Consider the following 27,636-nt stretch of genomic DNA (forward strand, 5'->3'; position numbering starts at 1 on the left):
TCTGTACTTTTCATTCCTCTAGAATATGTATTTCATGTATACAAATCTTCCGTATATTTACTTAGTTACCAGAAAACAACACACTCCCTATATCTATTTTATAGGTTTACTTGAATAGCTAACATACAAAACTGGCTCAGGATTAAGGCCCATCTGTTTACCCAAGAGTGTGGTTTTTGACTCCTATTGTGTGTACTCCCAGTGAGGACATAATCTAGGCTCCTACATACTTTCACAAACTTGCACAATAGTTGTATTGTCTTGTACACACAGAATGTGAAGTTACACAATTCAAATATGCTGAGAACAAAAGCTCCATTAGGTTCATTATGTTAATTATAAGTACCTCAAAAAGATAGCAATCATTATCTGGTTTTCTTTTGGTTCTCAGTTGTTTCAAAATCATGCCCCCAACATACACACACACATGTACACACACACATGCATACAAAAGGCCAAGGAGAAGTTTGCATTTCCACAAGAAAACACACAGAAAGCCCCACATTATTTTTATCACTAGATCAGACTCCACGGCACTCTACTCTGGAAAGTTTCAACCACTGACATGTGGGTGACGCAAAGAATATACCACAGCAAGTACTCAAAAAAATAGCAATTCAGGTTAACATCAGAAGCAGTTTTCATACGCCTTCCAAACACCACTGGAATTCTGCATATGAACAGTTATGTGATTTGGCAGCAGCAATTAATGAAAGAATCCAAGAAAATGGCACTATAATGATCACATTTCAGCACAGAAGAACAGCTCCATGCTCAATCTGTTGCCACAATTTGGACGCTGAATGGATCGTGACAGAAAACAAGGGCAAAAATATAACCAAGCACAGTCCAGGTCCTGAATTTGTGGTGATATACATATCCCCAAATTATCAAACACAATTAATAGCAATACCTGGCAATTTGTCTCCAAATTAAGGAACAAGCCCCCGGCTCTCACCTTGCACAAACACACACTTCAGTGGTCAGTGACAAATGCAGGCTGGGAGACAGAGCAGCTGCTCTGTCCTGAGCTGCTTAAAGCACATTCAAGCCCGGCTCAGGTCCTACTCTGTGTTTGATCACTGCAGTTTCTCCCATGACTCCATCACCCAGGAATGGAAACCACCAGCTCTCTCCCGGCCAGCACTAGTGGGCTCCTCAGCTACTGAGCTCAGGTAAAAATGCTGAGTCCTGCAAGGTCACCACAAGGTGAATAAAAACAGAAAGACAGTATGGGGGAGAGGAAAAGCTGCCAAGGAAAGACCCTAAACTCTGTACACCTTGCCTTTCAAGAGATTTCGAATTCCATAAATCAGAGCTGGGACAATAGGAGGTCACAGAAGCAGTAAATTTGAGAATCTCGTATGGCATTGAGCCAACAAGCTAACCCGGGGGCATTCGTTAAGCAATAATCTCTCTCTCTTCTCCTCTCTCTCTTTCTCTCTCCTTCACACACATGCGCAGGCACACACACACACACACACACACACACACACACGCTGGCAGACTTTATTGTAGCTATACTAATCAACCAGATATCTTTCTCAAGTCAAACAGTTTTTGCTTACATTTTCCAGGTAACGAGGCTTAAAGAAGGAGGGTCTTATAAAATTAAAGCACTTGCCAAAATCAAAATAATTATTCTAAGAGCAAAACAATTTTAGACCCATAAACTCACTCATATTAATTAAGTCTAGTGTTTTGCTTACATACTGGAATTACACAAACAACTCCCATATTTAAAAAAAAAAAAAGTAAAAGATGTTGTTATTTCAGAGTTGACTGACAGAATCAATTAAAATTTCTCATAAAAATTCCTACCATCTTTCTCAAGATTAGTCTTAACTTATGCACATTTTAGCTCAGGGTTCTACCAGAAAGTATTTCTTGCACAAAATGCAGTCTTTTGTGCATATACACTGTACAGATACTAACATGTTTATAAGTGTTTCTCTGTAGAGTATCTCTAAGTTTTCATTTCTCAGGTTTTGATATTCTCAGAAGTGCAGTAGGAAAAATACTTATAGATACTCTATGAAACAGTATTTCTTTTCCGTTGTATATTTTTCATGTAGTCAAATAATTATTTATTGAATTGTAGAGTGACAGTTTGAACAAGAAATTGTGCTCACGCTTTAGCCACTTTCCTTTCCCCTCCTCCAACCATCAGTTAACAAGCAATTTATTTAACCTCCTAGGCATCAGTCTTGCAATCTATAAAACAGGGACTTGTTGCCAGCATTTGCTTTGTCTACTTCCTGGGTTGGGTGGGATGAAGTTGAAATGGAACAATGTGTGGGAAAAAAATGCTCTGTATATTGCAGAGTGCTGGGGAAAATGTGCTTGCTGGGAAAATGCACTTATCTCCCTCCAATTGCCCTAGTTAGTACTGGGACTGGTGAATTGCTTTCTGTATTCTCAGGGAGGGCTCCTTAGGCTTCATAGGAAAGTGCTTGTTTCAAGTGGGCTATAAATAGAGTTTAGGATTTTATTGAACTGCTGTTCTGTTTGTAGCAGGTCTTGATGGCAGCCACCACATGGCCAGAGTCAGTTAATTGTGAGCAACAGGAGCTCTGTCGAGGCTTGGAGGCAGAATCAGACCAATTGAAACTGATAGAAAATGCTCACATGCATGACTGTTTTCACAGTTAGCTTGGTGTCCTGTGTACTCCTGTGTTCCAGGGCATTGGGAAAGAGAATTAATGGTGGGGAAAGGTTGGGGATGGAATGCCAAGTTCACTACTGAATTAATTCAACAACAAATGCATCTAGGCACTCATGCTAATGTTCCTACAATTACTTATGCATTATTTAGAGGTTAGGTTGTGGGAAAGTGAGAACCAGGGCAGGAAGACAGGTGGAGAACAGGCAAGGAACTAATAATGTGACCACACTTTTGTGTCTTGTGAGACACACGACTGGGAACTTTAGAAATATTATCTCAGTTAATTCTCATAAGAGTCTTATGAGGTAGTTGTTATTATTCTTATTTTAGAGATGAGAATAATGAATCTGCATACTGTAAACTTGAATTACAGTTGAAGTCTTCATATGTTAGAGTCCCATATTCTGAGTAAATTAAATTATAACTTTCTTAGAGAGAGAAAAGAAATAAAGTTTGTTTTTTACATAGTGCAATAGGAAAGGCAAGAATGCAAATTACCAAAAAAAACTTCTTGAGTGTATTAACCAGGTAAGTTAACTTTTATAGGGAGTTCAGACTTTTTTGGGAAAAATATACTTTGGTTTTTTAACAATAAACTTGTGGCAAGATGCAGGCAATTTTTGTCAATAAGAGCCAAGACTATTTTTTAAAAATTGGGTCCTATCTGTCTTCAAGTTGAAGACTCAAGTTCAGAGGTTCTTCTCTGTGGCAGAAAGCTACTCTGTTTTTATAAATATAATTCATGCACTAATTTATGTTAATGTGCATAAATTACCAGGCCCTGAGGAATGCTCTAAAATGAAGCAAGGCAATCTCTTAATCTTAAAGGTAAGTAGAATTTTTTTTTTTTTTGAACTACAGTTTGGAGTATAGTTTGGGAATTCTAATTTTCAGTCTCTTGAGTCTAAGAACATTAATAAATTGCAGGTTCTTTCTATCAATTTTATTGTAAAGCTGGAGGAAGAATCTGAATTGCAATCCTATATAGGATACGTTTTGTTCTACCCTTTAAGTGTCATTCCGGGCTGTAAGAGAAATATTTAAATTGTATCTGCAGGCCAGTAATCCAATTCATACCAGCTTCGCAATGGAGAGCAGATTGTTTCTGCCTTCAATCCCCCTTTTTCCAGTTTTTTTCAATCTTCTTTGAGAATGCCACTGTCTGATTATGCCTTGCCTTTGCTTTTGAAAATTCTGTCTACAAAATGTACAATCTAAAATCTTTCATGAAACCAGGTTCTTCATTTTCCCCAAATTTAGCCATAGGAAACTATAAATCTGAAAGTCTTGCAAACAGAAATGATTTGCTCTTTTTAGATACATTCGTTAAAAAGAGAGATAATACATGATAGTACTGAAGTCACTAAGGTAGTAGTAAGTTTAAATGAGTAATAAAAAAAAGAATATATACATGTATTTTATCTCAATTTTCTGCTAAATTGCGAATAAAAACAATACAAAATCCTAGCAGCATGCTGCATTCCTAAGTAAGCAATCAATGCATATAAAAGGAAGTGAGGAATGGAGTTTATTGCATTCCTATTTGCTTAGAATATACATTTTGAGGTTCACTGCAACCCACTTATTCTGATGGCATCATATTTAACTAAAGAACAGTTTTTAAATGAGTTACTATGTCGTGAAACCTCTGGGGACATATGTAAAACATGGCAAAGTGAAAAGGCTATTTTCTCATTACCAAACCCATTTTATTTTTCAATGAAGGATGAGGAAACAGTCACAGTTTGAATTATTGAAAAAAAAAAAAAAGAAGAAGAATTAAAGGCCATTGCAGTATTTTTCAACAAAATAAGATGAATGAAAAAGTTTTCAAGTATTTTGTAAATCAGAAATAATAGAAATGGAAACAGTTTGGGGCACTTAATTATTTTACTGTCATACTAAAATATTTTCTTTTTTATATATTATAATTGGTGATTGCCTAAGTGTCACTTACCAGAGCATATAATGATTTCATGGTGCTTCCTCCTTTTCTTTTGTCTCAGAAACTTTATTTTTGTCTCTTGAATTTTGATTTCAGAATTATAATATGAAAAGAAAATTATATTGAGGTTTAAAAGTATAAGGAAGAAAACATTCAGAAGCATGGGTGACATTTCCATAGTGACCAGAGTAAATAAGATGTTTTGTTTTTTTGGTTGTTCTTGATGAAGCCCTCTGGGACTCTCCTCATGGTGATGTTCTCAGTCCTTAGAGGCTGTCCACTTAGGATACAACTGGATTCATGGATGAGCAGAATTGATTTTTTTCTAGTTTGAGAACTATAAATGCATTTTCTGAACATGTTTTTTGTTTTTTGTTTTTTTTTTCTGCTGCTCCCTTCAATTTGACTCCTTTTTTCAGAACTTAGGAACAGCCTCACTTGATTGTATCTATCTGCTGTGGAGAAAAAAATACTATTGACTCACTGAAAGTCAATTAGACAAAAATCAAGAGTGACCAGAAATATATAAGCCTTTAGAATTTTAACCATTTTACATGGATGTTTAAAGACAAACTGTGAGGTCTATTAACCTATTATTAAAAATATATGGAAATAAAAATGCTCTTTGCCTTAAGATGGGGTTACATTCTAATACACCTATCATAATTTGAAAATACCATAAATCCAAAATGGATTTAATACATCTAACAAACTGAACATCATCACTTAGTCACAGAGAACACTGTAGAGTATCTTTGTTGACCCTCATGATCATGTGGTTGACTGTGATCTGTGACTAACAGTTGCTCAACATGGCAAGAGAAAATCATACCACGTACCATTAGCCCAGGAAGACCAAAATTCAAAACTCATATTATACTTTCTGCTGAATGCAGTCTTTGCACCATTGTAAAATCAAAAAGTTGTAATTGAAGTCATTATAAACACAAAACCATCTGTAATTAAAACCATTGAAACTGAACATTTCCTCAACAGTTCTAATTTTCTGCATTTTAAAAAGTATTTTTTATTGAATGGTAATTTTATTTCTAGGTACAAAAGATGCATCTATTAATGACTTTTTCTACCCTAAAATGTGAAGAATCACTCCTGGTTTTACCCAGTATTTTCCAAGACACATTCAAGTGAATTTGGAAACAGAGGTATGAAGAAAAAGAAAAACAAACAAACTAAAAACTAAAGAATATTCCTTTGTGAACTAAGGGAAAGGAATACAGCAGCATTTAAAGTTATTTATAAATGTCTGATTGAGATCCTCGGGCATACTTGAAGTCTTTATAAAAATATACCCATGTAGTATAATTGTACCTCACACCCAACAGCATGAGATATAGTCCTCAGGTGGCTCTCAGCAGATATCAGGTAGCCTGAGCTTAGTGATTACAGAATCAGCTGCAGTTCTACTAGAGTGTCTCCCTCAGGAAACCTGAGATACCCAGGAATATGGGTATTCCTGTTTACCATCAAGTAGAATCTTGGGATAAAATTTTCAAAAACATCAGTGTTGATGCCCTAATTTTTAAAGAACTCAACATACGCCCAAATGCCTTGTTACAATCATGATTGTAATTAGAGGACTATGTTAGGGTTTTTGAAAGATACTTTAATTATATTATATGTAGTTCTTATGTATCTTATGTGTGTTATATATTAGAGAATGTAAAAATACATTATTCAGTAAAGCAAATGAGAAAATAGGTGGTGCAATGGTCACAATTTTGTAACCAATATTTAATAGCACAGAAAAATATACAAAATATGCTTTATAATGTTTTTATCTCTAAGTAATGAGATGATAGTAATTGTCTTTTTGTTTTGCTCATTTTGCATTTTTAAATGCTTTACAATGACTGTTACTTTAATGTAATGAAAGAAAATGGGAAAGGAAGAAAGAAAGAGAAAGGAAGGAAAGCAAAACAGTAATTTCTATTCATGATGTGAGGATCATTTTTGAAAACATACTTCTTGACATAGCTGCTTTGTCATGTTTATAATCTCTTCAGGTAGAAAGTTCTACCTTCAGACACGTTATTATCATTACTCTTATTATCTGCGTTAAAAATATCCTTGAATACAAAGAACAAAATTCTAGGTGCTGTGGTATAACGGAATGAAGAAAATCTAGAATAGTTTTGGCCCCATTGGATTTTAAGATATATTTTAGAGAAAATGATGGGTGTACATGTGTGTGTTTTTATATGTAGACTCCAATTTAGAGAGAACAACAGGCCACACATTCATGAGTACATAACCACCATCTTAGGATAACTTGTTCATTTCTATAAAGGGAATGTTGAATTACCGGTATCTATATGAACCAAGAAAATCTATTGTTTTCTAAGAAATTATGTTGTTTTATCACATATTTCAGAGACATCGCCTTTGTAATGGAAACACAATTGGCTTGGGGTGAGCGGGGCACACAGGAGAGATTACCTCCCTGATGCTACTTGAGCCTTACCTATTTCAGACTGTGTTCCATGTATCTTTCTGGTATAACCAGGAGCCAGGGTCAGAGGATTTAGGATTACCCAAAATAAGCAAACATCAGCCTGATAATTAAATAATAGATTCAGATCCTTCATGTATATTTTCTTGAGAACCAATTAAAGTCTAAAACGAGTCAAATTATTTAGACTTAGCCTAAAATTTATTTGCCTGCCACTAATTGGTTAAATATTTGAAAGACTGGAAACAACCAGAACAAATCTACATAAATTGAGCATTTTACTTTTCAGTAGTTAAGTCATAGCCATGGGTTGCCTTTTTAAATGGGAATAAAGTTTTCTAAAATGCTTATATGGAGAGAAAGCTTCATCACTTGACCGAGGCTATATTTCAAAAGAACAAGATTTGTCTTTTAAACAGAATCAACACAGAGGACATTGGGAGTTCACTGTGCTCTTCAAATGTTATTAAGCTGGAGGCTCAATGATAAAATGAAAATCTCTGAAGAACTCTCTCAAGGAAAACAGAAGATTCTATTACTTATATCTTCTGTTTGGCTTGTAGCTGAACAAATGTATGTTTGCATTATTCCAAGTCTTTAATTTGGGCACTATTGCAATTCCAGCTATTTTTAGAAGCTGCACAAAATTTGAATATACTCAAATTTTATTTTTATGGAATGGCCTAATATCATTCTAAGAAATTTCATCTTGGTTTATAAAAGATAATGGAAAAGTGGTAACTTATGCATTCATAACAAATTAATAGCCAAAATTTGTATTATGGATTATATTCCATCAAGAAGAAAGATAGGGCTGGGGAGATGGCTCAGTTGGTAAAGTGCTTGCCTTACAAGCACAGGGCCCTGGGTTCGATCCCCAGCACCGCAAAAAAAAAAAAAAAAAGAAAGATAATCCCATTTGTTAGTGTAATTGCTTCCTGTTGAAAACTAGCAGTTTATCATGGGGACATGTTTCTATTTAAATTTAAAGACCTTAATAGTAAAAAAAATTAGATGTATAACCTCATTACCTGTACAATGTGTGCATCTTTCTTTCTAAATACATACATAAATATGTATAAATGTATATATATATATATATACTTGAATATTTTTCCATATGTAGAGTTATATGGGGTTGTAGTCATACTTTGGATATGGAGGTTTTATTTACCCTTTCCCTTATAACACTTTATAAGCATTTTTCTTTTATTCACAATCTTCAAATATGATATAATAAAATAGGTGAATAAAATAGTTATTATGGTTGTGATTTTCAATTCCTGCATAAATTTTTAAAATTAATATGGTACAGTTTTTTTTTTTTTCCCTACTTGGGACCACAACTTTAATTTTTTACAGCTTTTTTGGTAAAATTGTATACTATTATACTACTAAGAACACTTCTGGAGATAGGCATGGTGGCATACGATAGGCATGGTGGCATACACCTGTAATTCCAGCAGCTTAAGAGGCTGAGACAGGAGGATCTAAAGTTCAAGGCCAGCTTTAACAAATTAGTGAGACCCTGTCTCATAACAAAGAAAAAAATAAAAAGGGCTGGGAAGCACCCCTGGGTTAAATAAAATAAAAAATTTAAAAAAAGATTTACAGACTATTTCTATTTTCCTATAGCTTTCTTTTCAAAATTTCCTTTAGAATAAATTTATAGACAAAAAGGACCCTTGGGTCAAAAAGTGAACTTGTGTTTGGCCAGCCTGCAGTAAAAACAATTTAATATTTTCTTTAAAACTATTAGCTGCATTTGGAAAGCAGAATACCACTACAATAGATGAAGGAATAAAAGTTTAGTATAAAAGATTTTCCCTGTACAACCTTTGGAAAATTAAATGGTGCAATGGAAGTCCAGAAAAAGAAGAAACTGAGGAATGAAGCTAACGGACTTGCCTCTATTTGTCCAGACTCAGCCATGTTAAGTGGAGAACCTCTAAGTAATGACGTAGGTCGTCTGACTCCAGAGTCCACGGTTCTGATTGGTGCTGTGCTGTATTCTGAAGCCTATTGATATGTATACTGTACTCCGCTTTAATTAGGATCAAGGAAGAGATGGATAACGCATTACTAGAATCATGGACTTGCAGAGCTCTACTCTTACTCAGGATATTATCCCTGTTATTTTGCATGTGAAAAAATTGAATTGTATAAAGTAGAAGACATGTCTCAAAGCCACACAGCTATTTTGGTCTGAAAATTAAAGATGGAGAAGATATTGTTTAACAAAGTTGGTACTTCATTTATATGAAGGGCAAGGCTGAAAGTTTTACAAAGCAAGCTTTAGTAATATCTACCAGTTATTGAGCACTGGTTATGTTCTGAAGACTTTGAATAGATTTTTATTATCCTCTCAATGTGCCAGAAAGACTCTTATTTCATCTCATTTTATGATTTTATAATGTTATAGATGAGAAAATTAAGTTTCAAAATTTTAAGTGGTTTCTCCAAATTACAGATCAGGCAGTGGTGAATCAGGATTTGAGTCTAAAGACCGTGTGCTTTCAAATATACCTAGAGGTGGGGCAGTTAATATTCTCATCCTAGAGTATATGGAAATGACAGAGAAATTAGACATATATGTCCCTGTTCCTTGCAGTGTGTGTCTTTGACATTGACACCCCATCAATCCCCTGAACGAACTCAGAAGGGCTGATGCTTTCCACCACTCACCTCGTCACGGCTCTGACCTGGAAAACCCTGCCCAGTCCACTCCACGAACCTCCCTTTATCTTGTATCATTGCCTCCCAAGAAACTCTACAAAACAATAAGGGAGCTTAAAACTAAGCACTGAAGGTCCTTGAGGTAGGTCAGAAGACATAGGATAAGTAGAAAGGAGACTAACAGGGAAGGGAAAATAAACTATAAATTTCAATCTGAGAAACTTCATGAACACCTCACCTTTACTCTCTAAGCCTGTTTTTTCCCAGCACAAATTCTTAAAAAGCCCTTGAATCATACAATAGTGTGAATCTAGGTGATTAATGTCTACACACATTGTTAGCTTATACAACGTGTTTTCTTTATACTAAATACAGCCAAAGGAAAAATACTGTCAGAGACTTATGATATGGGTATATTCTAAACATTGTCTATTGAGTGCATGACATCAACCTAGAGACCCTGAAAAAAAGCAGACCACCATGACCTTCCCTGTGCTACATAATTAAGGGAAGTGAGCTCACCAGGTTGATGTCACCCTGATGCATGCCTCATGTTCACTATTTACAAAGATTCCTTTAAAAAGAAGAGTCCAAGACCCCAAAAGCACATCTCACTGGAGCACCCCTGCTCCTTTTCCCTTTGAGAGTACATTTCATCCTATTGCTTGCCTTCCAAAATAATTCCCCTTGCTTTCTTAAATAAATATTTGTTTGTGCCTCTTTTGATACATCCTGAATTCCTTCTTGTGGTGGAACTCGAGAACCTTCCAGGGCTGAGTTGAGGTCCCTTCTCCCTCCTGGGGACCTCCTCAGGTCCCTACCCAGTTATATCCCTGAATCGGATTCTATATCTGAAAAATACAGGTGGGTGCTGTATGTAGTTGCATTGTTATGTTTTGGAAGTTTTGGAAGTGACCGTGCCTTGGATGGAATAATTCCCTATCTTAGAATTCTGATTTGATTAATCACATGAATACTTCATTTTATTGACTCTGCTCTTAATACTTTGATATATGGATGTCTATATAACAAATGGATGTTTTTGCCTACAATAATAGCGTTATTTTCACCACTCTTTAAAAGTAGGACTCATTTTTTTTTAATTTAAGATCTTTTCTGTACCTAAATAGATATAAAAAAATATTGACAATGGTGGCATTTTATCAATCTATCTATATATATATCAATATCAATATCAACAAACATTTGTAGTGATGACTAGAGAAACTGATTCAGCTTGTATTTGTATCATTAGAATGTTCTGTCCTAAAGCTGTTGACTCGAAAGCTAGCATCTCTCTGTATCAAACATTTTAGTGATGTGTGGGTGATGACTTTCTACCTAAAGCTTACGTCAGCGACTTTTTTGCAATATGATGGAAGGCTGGAGGAGACGGGTGATTCTGCAGTGGCCCCTCGTATGATTACTGGGAAGACAAGCACCAAAGGGCTTGTTTCTACTCATGGATTGTTCTAAATCACCTACCTTCTCTCACTAAGGAAAACTTTTTGTTTTTTTTACTTAGTTATTATTCCTTTGGGGGGATTTTACTTTCCTAATTAAAGCAGATAATTACCACCATGCGGTTATTTAGATTGCAGAGCAGGAATGAAAACGATCATTCAAAATCTTAAGACAGGAACAAATATACCAGGAACAACTTTCACTCTAGACAAATACCTGTTGATGATATCCTGTTGATGAATTATCTTGACATTCCTTCTCTCGGGGAGCTTTTTAGAAGTATAAGAATATGAACAAAGACAGAGCAGAGATGGAGTGGAGGTATATCTTCCACTGTCTGGAAACCCAAATCTCAGAACATCATCACTCCCTGGGAAAGGCTGAGGAACAACCGTTCTTTGTACTTGATGAAAGTTAAAACAACAGCAACAAAAACCAACCAAACAAACAAACAATAACAAAGCAACAACTACAAAAACAAACAGAAAAAACCCAAACCCACTTATTTCTTAAACAACTGAAGGAGCATTGGAGAGAATAACATGTAAATGACCAAAGGTTCACACTGAACCAAAAAGTAGGGCAGTGGTTGGAGGAGTTGAAAGGAAGAACTTTACAAAGCAGTGAGTCAGAAAACTAGCACCTGCCTAGGTACTGAGGGGGGAAGACAGTGTGAGAATGCCTGTTCAGAACCCCTCGACTTCACTTTGAGGATCTTGCTGGCTCTATACTGATGCCTCAAAAGAATCACCATGAATTAAAAAGCCTTTTTGGAATTGGGACAAAAATGCAAAAAGAATGCTGGGACATCTGGTTTCTTTCATTGTAGGAAGCAACAAACAACCATGTAAAACTGCTGAAACAAGTAAATAAAAATACTTATCAGGGTGAGTTGGTAGGGATAAACTCCTAAACCCCAGAAAGACAGATCCACATTTTTTTATAAAGGTTCATGGGGAGGGATGGTTTGGGGAAAGGGAAGGAATAGAGTTAAAAAGTAGTGTTCAGAGGGATAGAGACGATGTTGATTCCTTGGATAAGAAAAAATTCTCCATGACTGGGACATCATGAAAGCCACGACAGATCCCTGGCATCCTAGTGGTTGAAATGCCCCAGGGAGGTTACAGGACCTGTTGAACAATGATGGCAGTGCAGGGTGGTCACTGGGGCCAGCCCTCCGCCCTGGAGAGAATGAGAGGTGAATGACCAAAGGATTAGCACTGAGGAAAAACAGGTTAAAGTGCAGGGTGGTCAGAGCAGTTGAAAGGAAAATAATTAACAAAATACTGCTGGGAGTTGAAGGTGAACATCCATCTAGAAACTGAAGTAGAAGGACAAAGTGTGAAAATGCCCATCAGTATGCCCAGGGGACAGGGCTCCAAGGCCAGACAAACACCCAAATCCCCAGACATCTTGGCACAGAGGCAGCAGAACCACCCATCTCAGGACTAGGCTTAGGCATGGATTTTATCAGACTGGTGTAGGAAGACTTGAGAATCCTCTCTGTGAAATTTGAATACAACCTAAGTTCTAAGGGTGCAAAAATGAGGTGAAGCTAAGATTAAATAATTAAAGCTAAGACTGAATTTTTGTTTACTCAAATTCCTGGTGACTTGAATTTCAGGGTTTGATTGAAGATAATTAGAAACACAATGGTACTGTTTCATATTGAATCAGTACAGGAGTAAGAGTTGCCTTTATAAATCACAAGTTTACAAATACCAAAGGACAACACTACTAGTTGAAAAGAACCATTTTTTAAAATTTTTTAATTTGTTCTTTTTAATTGTACATGACAGTAGAATGGATGTTGACGTATTATACATACATGATGTATAACTTCCCATTCTTGTGGTTGTACATGATGACAAGTTACACTGGTTGTGTATTCATATATGAACATAGGAAAGTTATGTCCGATTCTATGGTCTTTCTTATTTCCATTCCTTCTCCCTTCCCTTCATTCCCCTTTGTCTAATACAGTGGACTTCTATCCCCTGCCTTATTGTATGTTTTCGTCTGCACATCAGAGAGAACATTCGGTCTTTGGTGTTTGGAATTTTCTTATTTCATTTAGCATGGTAGTCTCCAGTTCCATCCATTTACCATCGAAAATATAATTTTGATACTGTGGGTCTTTGATTTGGCTATAAAGGTAAATATAGATATTTTAGAGCAACATAGTATAAGTTGTCTGTAAAATTGAAAAGTGTACCTCATGTATTTTTCTCTACCACCTGAACAATGCAAAACTTTATTGAGATTGAAGTAAATATGATTACATTAGAAAAAATCATTTGGGGACAGTCATGAGCTTTCTCCTAATTACCTAATTCCTGAATTGTATTAGTAGTCTCAATTTACAAATGGAAAATTAAAACTAGAGACTACCCAAGTGAATTTATGAAAATAATAAGAATTTAATGAAAGATGTGGTAAATAATGTTTATTTCTTAACTCCAATTTTGGTGCTAGTTTTATCAGATCACAGGGATTATGTAACAACATTTTTACTCGAATTCCTAAAACAGACCCTAAGTTTAAAAAAAAAAAAGTCACCATCACAGGGAACAATCGTTACACAGGTGTGCATGCCACATCCCTCTGGCACATTAGGATTGGTTCCTACTGCCTTCTCTCATATGCCTTAGAAGTAGATTGTGTAATCTTAGACGATGTAATTGACGATTGCCAAACACTGTTGCCAAACAGCCTATTTTTAACAAGACTCTGCTCTGAAAATTCAACTGCAGTTAACTTTGACTTCATTGGTAGAGCAAACTGCTGCCTTGCTAAGAAGCATGCAATCCAGTCTTCTAGATGCTCCTTCCCTTGATCTACCTCTATCACCCTACACCTCCACCTCATTAGATGAATGGGAGCCAAGATAGGTGACTTGCAACTGATTTTATTGATCATTTCTTTGGGTCAGGAGTGAAAATGTTCAATTGGAAACCATTAGATTGAACCAGAGTGAAACATGTTTATTTTCTAAATCTGAGGTTCATGTTTACTGAGGAACTTTCTAATTCTGGTCAAATGAAGCATTTGAATGGGTGACTGATGGAATGCAAGGGGCACAAGTAGAAGAGACAAATAGATTTTGTCTGAAGAAGAGATACTGGCTCTGCCTCTGATCTATGCCTTAACATGGGTGACCTTCTGAGAGTCTAGGGAGCTTGGAAATCATATCTACAATTCTCTGATTACATAGACAAGTGGATTTTTCCAGGGATACCACTCTGACTTTCTTTAACTTTTCTAAACAGGTTTATTAAGAAAAAATATCAAGGGATTAGACACTGTTAGGTTCTGGCTGACCTCTTCTTCTTGAAGCTCAAAATTGATCAACATAATTCTTCATAGAGCACGAAAAGTTAATGAGCACTAATGGGACATTAACAGAAGGCCAAAGGAAAAAATCCAGAGCTCAGGAAATTTACATTTTAATGCTGTGGCACACCTGAGCAAAGTATTTCAAATCATAAAGCGTTTACCACTAATAAAGAATCCTCTGACAGCGGGGAACCATTTGTGATCAAGACAAATTTTCATCAAATCCCCAAGCAACAGCTCTGAGGAGAAAGTTTTACATCTTCCTATGCCAGATGGTGCCATTTCATCAGAGTTTCACTTCTTGGTACATTCAGTTAATTAAAGTCCTTACTGTTTGTTAATGGCAGATTTGTGCAGCAAAAATGACTCTGGAACAGATGTCGGTAAATTTGTCAAAGCGGCTGGATAATAATCCTGACTGTGCTCTGAATGACTCTCGTTTTCACTCACGTGAACCCTTATATGACCTGAATATCACCTTTGTCTTCCCCTCTTTTAAAAAGGAGTGGGGAGTAGGGGGTTGGAAGAGGAAAGGAAAAGAGGCAAGGTTCTCCTTCAAAGTCATTTTCTTAGAAAAGAATGATCAGTAAGGAAGGTTTTCCAGCAAACAGTTTCAAAAGTATCAAGATGATATATTTTTATGAGACTCTCCCTAGAAATCTCACTGTGGGCTTGCTAATCAACTTGCATCCATGTTTGCTATAAACTTGCCGTGCAAATAAACTTTTATCTCATACCTTTGTTCTTGTTTTGTCAGCATGTATCCACAACTAACACAGTGGCCTATTAAAACTGGAGATTAGAGAAATGGCGAGAAACCATTGATTAACACAAAAACAAGGCAAACTGTGGTGGTGTCTTTTTCCCACCTCCAAAGCCCCACTCCAGGGAAGACACTGGAAATATATTTCAGTTTTTACTTGGAAAGGAAATTCCCACAGCAGAGAAACTTGTCTGTCTTGATAATGTTTAATTAATTACAGCTAAACTCCATAACTTTTCCCAGATTTTACTTAATGTAAAATTAGACCACATTCAAGACATAATTGTTAATATGTTTTGTTTAATATTTCCTAATCACCAGAAACAAGAAAATATATGTGGGCAATAGAATCTCCTACTAATCAGAACAGGAAGATATGAATAGAGAGTAGATATGGGCTTAGCAAATTCATCACCCAATTAGACTTGTCATTTAACATGTGTTAAAATTGCTTGCACTTGAATAACAACAAAAGAAGAAAAAAAAAACCCAAGAATCTATAAAACTATAGATTAAAATGACTGGCCACCAATGACTGAGTCATATCAGTCACAGTTCATAGTTGATGCTGTATGTATTTTCATCTTAGAGCTGTATGTTCTTTGGAAGTTCTGTGTTACACATGTATTTAACAAGGAAAAAATTAAATAATGCTTTAATTTGAATAATTTCTTAAAATGAGTTTTTGTTTTGCCTTACTGAGAATTTTCAACTGGAAATACAATGCAAACAGTATACATTCATCCTGTGAATAACTAGGAAATAATCCACCTGTGCTATGATGTCCCTAAATGATGTGTAAGCAAATATTAAACTTCTTTTGATTCCTAACATTAAAAGGACCACATAGTTTTAAGTATTATTTCAATGTGACCTGTTTCAGTTACTATGTAGAAACAATTGTTCCACTCCTTTGATGTTTATGAAATAAATGAGATTCATATTCTAATAGTTTAACCATTCGAAACAATTTGAGTTTCTTCTCCCTTTCCTCTTTCTTCATTCCCATCCCCATCCTCCTCTTCTTACTTTTCTATTCTGTCTTGCAATGGTTTGAGGTGTAATTACTTTATATTTTGTGTTCTATTTCATTCAACCTAGCACCAATCTTCTCTTGACTCTATCTGAGAAATTCTACTCTTCTACCAAAGTCAAGTTCTGGTGGGAACTGAGTCACCAAAAACCACCATTTTGATTCTCAAAGTAAATTCAATATCACAATATCATGGGAGCTTTTTTTCCTTTTCAAGTATTTTAAATTTTGAGATTTTATTTATTTTTAAAAAAAGTTTTCTTATTTGTTCTTTTTAGATACACTTGACAGTAAGAGTGTATTTTGACATAGTATACATACATGGAATATAACATTCTAATTAGGATCCTGTTCTTGCAGTTGTACATGATGTGGAGTTTTACTGGTGGTGTATTCTCATGTGAAAATGGGGAAGTTATGTCCGATTCATTCTACTGTCTTTCCAATATTATCCCCCTTCTAATTTTAAACTCATGGGAGAGTAGTAAAAGAAGTACAACAGAGTAACTGTTTACTCTTCACCATATTCCACAGTATGAATATTTCACATAGCCTTGTTACAGTTATCTAAACTGAGGGATTCATCTTGGTACAATATTACAAATTACACAACAGGAATTACTCAGCTTTTGTCATTTTTTTTTTTAACTTTTTATGGTTCAGGGTCCAATCAAGATCCTATGTTGTATTTAGCCTATATGTCTCTTCAGCTTTCTCCAATCTGACAATTACTGTCCTCCCTTAACTTTCCTGATTTTGATATGTTAGAAGAATAGTAGCCCATGAGGTCATAAAATATCCCTGAATTTGGGTTTGTCTGATGTTTTCTCATGATTAGCTGAGGTTATGCATTATCAGAAATGACAACAGAAGGGATGTGACCCTCTCAATGGTTCATTCGAGAGCTGCATGATTTCAATATGTATTATTGTTAATATTAAATTCAGTCACTTGTTTACAAGGTGATTCTCCATTCTAAAGCCATTATTTTTCCTTTTATAGTTACTGGATATTTGAAAGGAGGTACTTGAAGTATGGAAGTAAACTAATTCTGCTTCAAAGTATATCCACCAATTTTAGCAATCACGGTCATATTTTCCTGCCATGAATCTTACTGTCGGGTTCTAAGGGTGAATGCTATATTCCACCTTCTACAGATGTTTGTTAAATAGAATTTTCTGTAAGGAAGAATTGTCACTTCTTGACTTTTTTATTTGCAATTACTTATTTATGTTAGTATGTACTAATGAAATTCAATTTCACTCTTTTGGGTTATAATCCAATGCCATCTATATTTATTTTATTTCTCAAGTTATTCCTACTTTGGCCATGGGAACTCTTTCAGGTTGGTTTGTATGCTCTTTCAATACGTCACTGTCATGTTTGTTTGTTTGTTTTAAAGCAAATTCTTTAAATCTGGCACATAAGATGTTCCAGACTCCCTGCCCAATCCTAGAACCAACAAGCTCTCCAAGGAGCCATAGTTATGTTTGTTGTAACACGACATTCAGAAACCAAGATCTACACATTAAGTTTACTCATTGCTGTTGGGCATTATGCTCTGTAGACCCTCTCAGTGTGTACAGTTGGGGAATAGAAGTGTATATACTAATCATGAATACACACACAAAACCACTGTTCTTAGTATATGTATTGTTAAAATTTTTCAAATTAATATCTGACTAAAGTAGTATCAGAGGGATCATTTCAATTTTCTTGTTTTTATATGTTTTTAGTAATTAATTTTTTTGCTTTTCTGAATTTAATGTTAAAATGTCATTGACTTTTAGAATTAAGTATAAGCATTTCTAACCTATTTTCATTATATTTAGACTAACTATTGATAATTTCCTTTGTTAACTGTAAAGATTAAAAAATTGGTTAAGAACTGACTTTTGGTTTTCTGATTCCTTGTCAGAAATTCCCCTAAATTTCCTTTTTTAACTATTATTTTTGTCAACTTTACTCTGAAATAATTTTACCCCTGCATAGAAGTTGAAAAAAATAGTTCAGAGATTTCCTCTGTACCGGTTACCAAGATTCCCCTAAAGTTAACACCTTTGAAAACCATAGTAAAATGATCAAAATCAGGAAATTAACATTTGTACAACACCATTAACTAAACTACATGCCAGTTGGGGTCTCTCCAGTTTTTACATGCACTCTTTTTTGGGGAGTAGAGGAGAGAAGGTGTACCATTCTATGAAATTTTATCACATTTATTGATTTGTGTAAAACTACAATAAGCAGAATTATTCCATCACCCTCCAAAACCCCCTCGTGCTATTCGTTTATTGCTTTACTCTTTCTTCTGTATCAGCTCTTGGCAATCACTGTTCCATTCTGCATTGCTATGATTCTGCCATTTCAAGACTGTTACAAAAAATGAAATCATGCTGGAGGTTGCAATTTGAGATATACTTTTCACTCAGCATAATGCCTTTGGCCTCCATCCAAATTTTTATATTATTGTTCCTTTTTATTGCTGAATTGTATTAGATGACAGATGCATTTTATTGCTAAAAGAAAATGGTTAGTTAAGTAAAAAGGACCCTTTTCATTAAAAAATTTACATTTCGTAACTTTAACTTTTAAATTTTGTTTTAATAGAACAAAAACAAATGCTAACAGTAGTTCTCTCTCCCTTTCTCTCTCTCTCTCTCTCTCTCTCTCTCTCTCTCTCTCTTGTAGTAAACTTAAGGCATTTGACTAAATTACATAGACTTTAATCCTACTTCAAGAGCTAGGACCATTAAAAATGAGTTAAAGAAATAAAGTCAAATGGATGTAAGGCACATTTTTAAAGTATGTAATAAGTTCTATAGTTTTGCTTACTGGACATTGCTTTGACTCCCCAGGAACAACCTCCTTACTCGGTAATAGCACTCTGAGTAGGGTGAGGATGGGGTGCAGAACATCAAAAACAATATCATGTTCCCCAGCCATACGGATTTGGGGGTGACCTCTGGTACAAGCCAGGCTAATTAGAGTCAACAAGACTCAATTCTTGGATTTTTGTTACAATTGCCAAAAAGAGAATGTCTCTTCTGCAACTGAATTCATTCTAATAAAATATGGAGACAACTAGCCTAGAATGAAGCCACCCCAGAGGAAAACAATACCGAGAAAAACCAAACCCTGCTAACATCATTTGAATTTTTGGATCTGGTCATCCTTGCTCTAAATTAATCCTTTTTGTTTGCCCTGTGAAAATGGATATGGTCCCTTTAAATTCTTTTCATTTGCTAAGTGGCACACATGCTAACCACTATCAGTAGAGGGAGCAAGAGAGTCACTGCAGAAGAAAACTGGATTTTGCTGCTTGGATCCTGCATGCTGTATGTGCTGACCTCTCTGTAGGCTCCCGCAGCAAGTGCAGCTTCTTCTGCTCCCAGCCCCTTCTGCATACCCATGGCTTCTTCAGAGCCCAGCTCCTGAAGCAATCACTGATTTTTCAACAGTAAGCATCTGCCACTCACAGTGGCCAAAATATTCCCTGGGATCCACATCTCCCTCCACATCTCCCTCCACATCTCCCTCCTACTCTGCCCCTATCAGGCAGTTTTGTAGCAGAGCGCTTAGTGAGACACCTCCCCAGGAGTATTTACAGCACCCCAGAGGGCTCATTTCAAGCAAGTTCCAGAGGGAGGGCTTCCAACATGGTCTATGGCTGCAGCACCAAGTGACTTCTGGGTTATCCAGTAAGACAAGGCCACAGCTGCTTTGTTTTCCACCATGCTCCATTAACTGAAAATCTCTCTCCTATTTTAGGAAAAGAGTTAAATCTATAGTTAATTAAAAATGTAAAATCATAATAAGGTCTAGGCCTCAATCTGGGGGATGAGCTCTTACTTCACTGCTCTTTACATCTGCTATTCCTATATTCTTTTCACTTCTTACTAGTCAATCCTTTGATACTCTAATTCTTTGCTACAGTTAATAATTTCTTATATTAAACTTTCCCTGTTCAAATTACTATGTGGTTTCTTTCTTCTGATTGGATCCAAATTGATGACACACCATGCCTGGGCTATGAACTTCCCCTGGAATTCCTAATTTTATAAGCTAATAAATTTCACTCTTTTTTGCTGATGTTGGCTAGAGTCAGGTTTTTATAACTGGTGACTGTAAAGTTCAGGTACAACTAAGATTCATAAAATTAATAGGAAAGCTATTATATGGAAAATTTCATAAAATGCCACATAAATTGTTTTTAAAAATAGTATTAATATTCAAAATCTATTAAATTCAAATTGTAGCAAACTTTTTCTCACCTACACAGGAATGATATTATAGTGATAACTAGGAAATTGCTCTAAATTGTATATCTATTATATACATATAATACACACATACACACACACACACGTATACACATACATACACAAACACACACACACATAAGCTCTGGCTAAATTTCACAACCCTGATTCACGCCTGTACCTTAAGGAGCATGATTCATGCAGCATACTTCACCACATGCAGAGAAAATCCTTTTCCCCCTGGAAATTGACACTAATCACTCTCTGATGGTGAACCAATGTGATCAACATTAAGCAGCGAATGCATTTATATCGATCCATATACTATCCAAGATGAACATGTGGGAATAGGTGAAGGCAGATTTAATATAAAACATAGCAATCTGAGACCTCTTAAGCAAAGAAATACCACAGTTATTTTTTAGTTTGGGTTTTATGTTTTATTATTACTTTATATGAGTATAGGAGTTGGTTCTCAGTTCCTTTTTCCCCACCATGCTACATTATCTAAAAATATCTCTGCTGTTTTAACAAAGTAGATACATTGTATAGTTACATTAAAAATCCAAAATAACAGGATCTGGAAGGCCCCTAATAGATATTCACTGGTTAAGAAAATAACATATTTTGACTGCCAAAAAACAGGAACAGGGAATATTACCGAGATCCAAGATGGCAGACTACAAGGAGGCTGCATTCTTTGTCGCTGTGAAACTTCAGTTTCAATCAGAGGATATGTTTCTTGGTAAGGCAGTTTTTGCTGCTTATCGATCCCCTGCTATTTACCCCATTTTTCTACTGTAATCACCTGCAGTCTGCCAGCATATCGACGCCTTTTTTGAGTGCAGATTGCTCACTGTCAGGCACCTATCATCAGCCATTTGCCTGCCTCTTGCCTGTCCATCGCCTGCCTTTCTCCTACCATCACCCAACACCCGAGGTTCACCTCCTGATCCTCCGACAGCTGCCAGCAGACTGACCGCAGACCGCCAGTGGAGCACCAGCTGCCTGCTGTTGGCTGGAAGTTCACTGTTATAGTACCTGCAGGTTTGGTTACACATGGCTGCTACCATTTTGAGACAACAGCCAGGTCCTGTAGGACCCTTGTCCAGACTGACCGAGCCCCATCTCCAGGATACCTCATCCCGACAGATCACACCCTTCCTCCGAGGCCTTCACATTCACTGACTGCTCCTTGCTGCCAAGACCCCCAGACCGACTGACAGCACCCTGCCTCCAGGACCTCCAGCTGACCACGTCCATACCCTGAGCTGCAGCTCTCCATTTGCCAACACATTTCGAAGCCAGAGCAGCCATCTTGGATAATCCTGGAAGCTGTAGCTCCCATCTTTAGGTGGGGCAAATCCCATCCTGAGATGCCTGCTGGAGGCTTGAAGCTCATTGTCAGGTACCTCTCATGCATCAGACTACTGAAGACTGGGAGGTTTGAATACTACATGATTGTTATAGTGTAGATTTTCTTTCTTCTCCTTATTGAACAATTTTAAGTTTTTATTTCTTTACTTCATTTGGCTCTCTTTTCCTTTTGTTTACCTGTTCCCTCAGAGTCTATTTTTCCCTTTTTTGCATGCTAACATCTGATTTCTTTTGAGTACACTCTCACCCTTTCTATTATCTAGAAATTCTGTATATACTTTTCTTATCCCATTAACAGCTACATCCTACATCCCTCTGCATCCTCTTTGTCCTCCATTAGAAACTGCAGACCTTATTGCAAATCTGTTTGTTATACTGAAGATAATATTTGAACTCATTCTATTTATTAAGACAATTTTGTTATTGTCCTCATAGGGGCTATTTGGTCTAGGATTGCATAGTGTCTGAATTGGGCACTGCTAATATTGATCTCCCCTTAAAGAAAAGGTTTTGGAAACCTATAGCATCACTGCAAGCCTATAGGGGGAAATCTGCAATACCCCAGATCTGCACTGCTAAAGGGGAAGATACATGAACCACATGAAAGAAAATGATCTGAAAATGAACCACAAGGGAAGAAAATGATCCAAACAAATCTAGATTCTATATTAATAGAATCCAATGACAGTATGTGAGAAGAAATGTCAGAAAAGGATTTCAGATTACACATGATTAAGATGATTCGCAAAGCAAAGGATGAGTTAAGAGAGCAAATGCAGGCAATGAATGATAATACCAATAAGCAGTTGAAAGAGCAACTGCAGGAAGCAAAAGATCATTTCAACAAAGAGATAGAGATTCTCAAAAAAATCCAAGCAGAAATCCTTGAAATGAAGAAAACAATAAACCAAATAAAAAACTCAATGGAAAGCATCACCAAAAGACTAGATCACTTGGAAGACAGAACCTCAGACAATGAAGATAAAATATTTAATCTTGAAAATAAAGTTGTCCAAACAGAGAAGATGGTAAGAAATCATGAACAGAATCTCCAAGAACTATGGGACATCATGAAAAGACCAAATTTAAGAATTATTGGGATTGAGGAAGGCACAGAGATACAAACCAAAGGAATAAACAACCTATTCAATGAAAAAATATCAGAAAATTTCCCAAACCTGAAGAATGAAATGGAAAATCAAATACAAGAGGCTTACAGAACACCAAATGCACAAAATCACAACAGATCCACACCAAGGCACATTATAATGAAAATGCCTAACATTCAAAATAAAGATAGGATTTTGAAGGCCACGAGAGAAAAGCATCAGATTACATATAGGGGGAAACCAATACAGATAGCAGCCGACTTCTCAACCCAGACTCTAAAAGCTAGAAGGGCCTGGACCAACATATTTCAAGCTCTGAAAGAACATGGTTGCCAACCAAGAATCCTATACACAGCAAAACTAACCTTCAGATTTGAAGATGAAATAAAATCCTTCCATGACAAACAAAAGTTAAAAGAATTTACAATAGAAAGCCTGTGCTATAGAATGTTCTCAACAAAATATTCCATGAGGAGGAAATGAAAACAATGTAGGTCAGCAAAGGGAGGAACTACCTTAGAGAAAAACCACTCAAAGGAGAAATCCAGCCAAGTTAAAAAACCAAAAATAAGCCCAAATGACTGAGAATACAAATCATATCTCAATAATAACCTTGAACGTTAATGGCCTAAACTCATCAATCCAAAGACATAGACTGGCAGAATGGATTAAAAAGAAAGACCCAACAATAGGCTGCCTGCAAGAGACTCATCTCATAGAAAAAGACATCCACAGACTAAAGGTGAAAGGATGGGATAAAACCTACCACGCACATGGACTCAGGAAAAAAGTGGGGGTTTCCATCCTTATATCAGATAAAGTGGACTTCAAGCCAAAGTTAGTCAGAAGGGATAAAGAAGGACATTTCATACTGCTTAAGGGAAACATAAATCAGGAAGACATAACGATAGTAAATATTTATGCCCCAAACAATGGTGTATCCCTGTACATCAAACAAATCCTTCTCAATTTCAGGAATCAAATAGACTACAACACAATAATTCTGGGTGACTTTAACACAATGCTGTCACCACTAGATAGATCTTCCAAACAAAATCCAACCAAAGAAACCATAGAACTCAATAACACAATCAATAACCTAGACTTAATAGACATATATAGAATATTCCATCTATCAATGAGCAGATTCACTTCTTCTCAGCAGCACATGGAACCTTCTCGAAAATAGACCATATGTTATGCCACAAAGCAGCCCTTAGGAAATGCAAAAAAATAGAGATACTGCCTTGTGTTCTATCAGATCATAATGGACTGAGAGTAGAAAGCAATGACAAAATAAAAAACAAGAACTACTCCAACACCTGGAGACTAAATAATATGCTATTGAATGAAACATGGATAACAGAAAACATCAGGGAGGAGATAAAAAAATTCTTAGAGGTCAATGAGAATGACGATACAACATATCAAAATCTCTGAGACACTATGAAAGCGGTAATAAGAGGAAAATTCATTGCATGGAGCACATTCCAGAAAAGAATGAAAAGTCAACAACTAAATGACCTAACATTTCAGCTCAAAGCCCTAGAAAAAGAAGGACAGAATAACAGTAAAATAGTAGAAGACAGGAAATAATTAAAATCAGAGCTGAAATCATTGAACTTGAAACAAAACAATTCAAAAAATTGACAAAACAAAAAGTTGGTTCTTTGAAAACGTAAACAAAATATACAAACCCTTAGCCACACTAACAAAGAGAAGGAGAGAGAAAAATCAAATTACTAAAATTCGTGATGAAAAAGGAAATATCACAACAGACACCACTGAGATACATACCATAATGAGAAGCTACTTCGAAAATCTGTGTTCCAACAAAATAGAATCTACCAAAGATATTGACAAATTTCTAGAGACATATGCTCCTCCCGAACTGAACCAGGAGGACATACACAATTTAAACAGATCAATATCAAGCAATGAAATAGAAGAAGCCATTAAAAACCTACCATCCAAGAAAAGCCCAGGACCAGACGGATTCTCAGCTGAGTTCTATAAGACCTTCAAAGAAGAACTCATTCCAATACTTCTCAAAGTATTCCAGGAAATAGAAAAGGAGGGTACCCTACCAAACTCATTCAATGAAGCTAATATCACCCTCATACCCAAACCAGAAAAAGACACATCAAGGGAGGAAAATTTTAGACCAGCATCCTTGATGAATATAGATGCAAAGATCCTTAACAAAATATTGGCAAACCATATCCAAAAGCATATTAAGAAAATTGGGCACCACGATGAAGTAGGGTTCATCCCTGGAATGCAAGGATGGTTTAACATCTGTAAATCAATAAACATAATCCATCATGTCAACAGACTTACAAATATAAGACTTAAGTATATCATTGTTTCCATTGACACAGAAAAAGTGTTTGACAAAATACAACACCCCTTCATGGTCAAAATACTAGAAAAAATAGGGATAGTAGGAACATACCTGAACATTATAAAGGCTATTTATGCTAAGCCCAAGGCCAACATTCTTACTGGAGAAAAACTGAAAGCATTCCCTTTAAAAATGGGAACAAGACAGGGATGTCCTCTTTCACCACTTCTATTCAACATTGTCCTCGAAACTCTAGCCAGAGCAATTAGAGAGACTAAAGAAATTAAAGGGTTATGAATAGGAAAAGAGGAACTTAAGCTGTCACTGTTTGCTGATGACATGATTCACTATTTAGAGGATCCAAAAAAATCCTCCAGAAAACTTCTCAACCTCATCAATGAATTCAGCAAAATAGCAGGCTATAAAATCAACACGCATAAATCTAAAGCATTTTTATACACGAGCGACAACTAAATGACCTAATGAAAGGGACATGACCTAATGAAAGGGACATGAGGAAAACAACTCCATTTGCAATAGCCTCAAAAAAATAAAATACTTGGGAATCAATCTAACCAAAGAGGTAAAAGATCACTACAATGAAAACTACAAAACATTGAAAAAAGAAATTGAGGGAGACCTTAGAAGATGGAAAGATTTCCCATGTTCTTGGATAGGCAGAATTAATATTGTCAAAATGGCCATACTACCAAAAGTGCTATATAGATTCAATGCAATTCCAATTAAAATCCCAATGATATACCTTACATAAATAGAGCAAGCAATCATGAAATTCATCTGGAAGAATAAGAAACCCAGAATAGCTAAAGCAATCCTTAGCAGGAAAAATGAAACAAGGGGTATCGCAATACCAGAACTTCAACTATACTACAAAGCAATAGTAACAAAGACAGCATGGGATTGGCACCAAATTAGACAGGTAGACCAATGGTACAAAATAGAGGACACAGACACAAACCGAAAAAAACACCATTTTCTCATTGTAGACAAAGGTGCCAAAAATATGCAATGGAGAAATGATAGCCTCTTCAAAAAATGGTGCTGGGAAAACTGGAAATCCATATGCAACAGAATGAAACTAAACCCCTGTCTCTCACCCAGCACAAAAATCAACTCACAATGGATCAAGGACCTTGAAATCAGACCAGAGACCTGCATCTTATAGAAGAAAAAGTAGGTCCAAATCTTCAACTTGTTGGCTTAAGCTCAGACTTCCTTAACAGGACTCCCATAGCACAAGAAAATAAAAGCAAGAATCAATAACTGGGACAGATTCAAATTAAATAGCTTTTTCTCAGCAAAGGAAACTATAAGCAATGCCTACAGAGTCTCTCAGCAATGAAAACTATCAGGGAGCCTACAGAGTGGGAGAAAATCTTTGCCACTCATACTTCAGATAGAGCACTAATTTCCAGAATATATAAAGAACTCAAAAAACTCTACACCAAGAATATAGATAACCTAATCAACAAATGGGCTAAGGATATGAACAGACACTTCACAGAAGAAGATCTATAAGCAATCAACAAACATACGAAAAAATGTTCACCATCTTTAGTAATAAGATAAATGCAAATCAAAACTACCCTATGATTCCATCTCACCCCAATTAGAATGGTGATTATCAAGAATACAAGCAACAATAGGTGTTGGAGAGGATGTGGGGAAAAAGGTACACTCATACATTGCTGGTGGAAAGCAGTGTGGAGATTCCTTAGAAAACCTGGAATGGAACCACTATTTGACCCAGCTATCCCACTCCTTGGCCTATACCCAAAGGACTTAAAATCAGCATACTACAGAGATACAGCCACATCAATGTTTATAGCTGCCCAATTCACAATAGCCAGATTGTGGAACCACCTAGCTGTCTTTCAATTGATGAATGGCTAAAGAAACTGTGGTATATATATATATATATATATATATATATATATATATATATATATATATATATACACAATGGAATACTACTCAGCTATAAAGAATAATAAAATTATGGCATTTGCAGGCAAATGGATGAAATTGGAGAGTATCATGCTAAGTGAGATAAGCCAATCTCAAAAATCCAAAAGACAAATGATCTCACTGATAAGCGGATGATGACCCATAATGGGGGGTGGGAGGGGGGCAAGACTGGAGGAAGGAGGGACTGTATAGAGGGAAAAGAG

At 36.1% G+C, this 27,636-nt stretch overlaps 1 protein-coding gene across 4 annotated transcripts in view; it reads right to left on the reverse strand.

Moving 5' to 3' along the window:
- Positions 1 to 27,636, reverse strand: part of ARHGAP24 (Rho GTPase activating protein 24) — a 449,241-nt gene that overhangs the window by 150,154 nt on the left and 271,451 nt on the right. The window contains exon 1 of one of the 4 annotated variants that reach the window (XM_079153266.1): positions 959 to 1,102. The exons of 2 other annotated variants lie outside the window; for them this stretch is intronic. The gene's annotated coding sequence lies outside the window, so the exon portion shown is untranslated. Of the gene's footprint in view, positions 1 to 913; positions 1,103 to 27,636 lie in introns of those variants that run through there. One more of the 4 variants, XM_079153267.1, reaches the window with a different exon arrangement.

This window comes from Sciurus vulgaris (assembly GCF_902686455.1).
Source record: "Sciurus vulgaris genome assembly, chromosome: 9".
NCBI classification, from domain to species: Eukaryota; Metazoa; Chordata; class Mammalia; order Rodentia; family Sciuridae; genus Sciurus; species Sciurus vulgaris.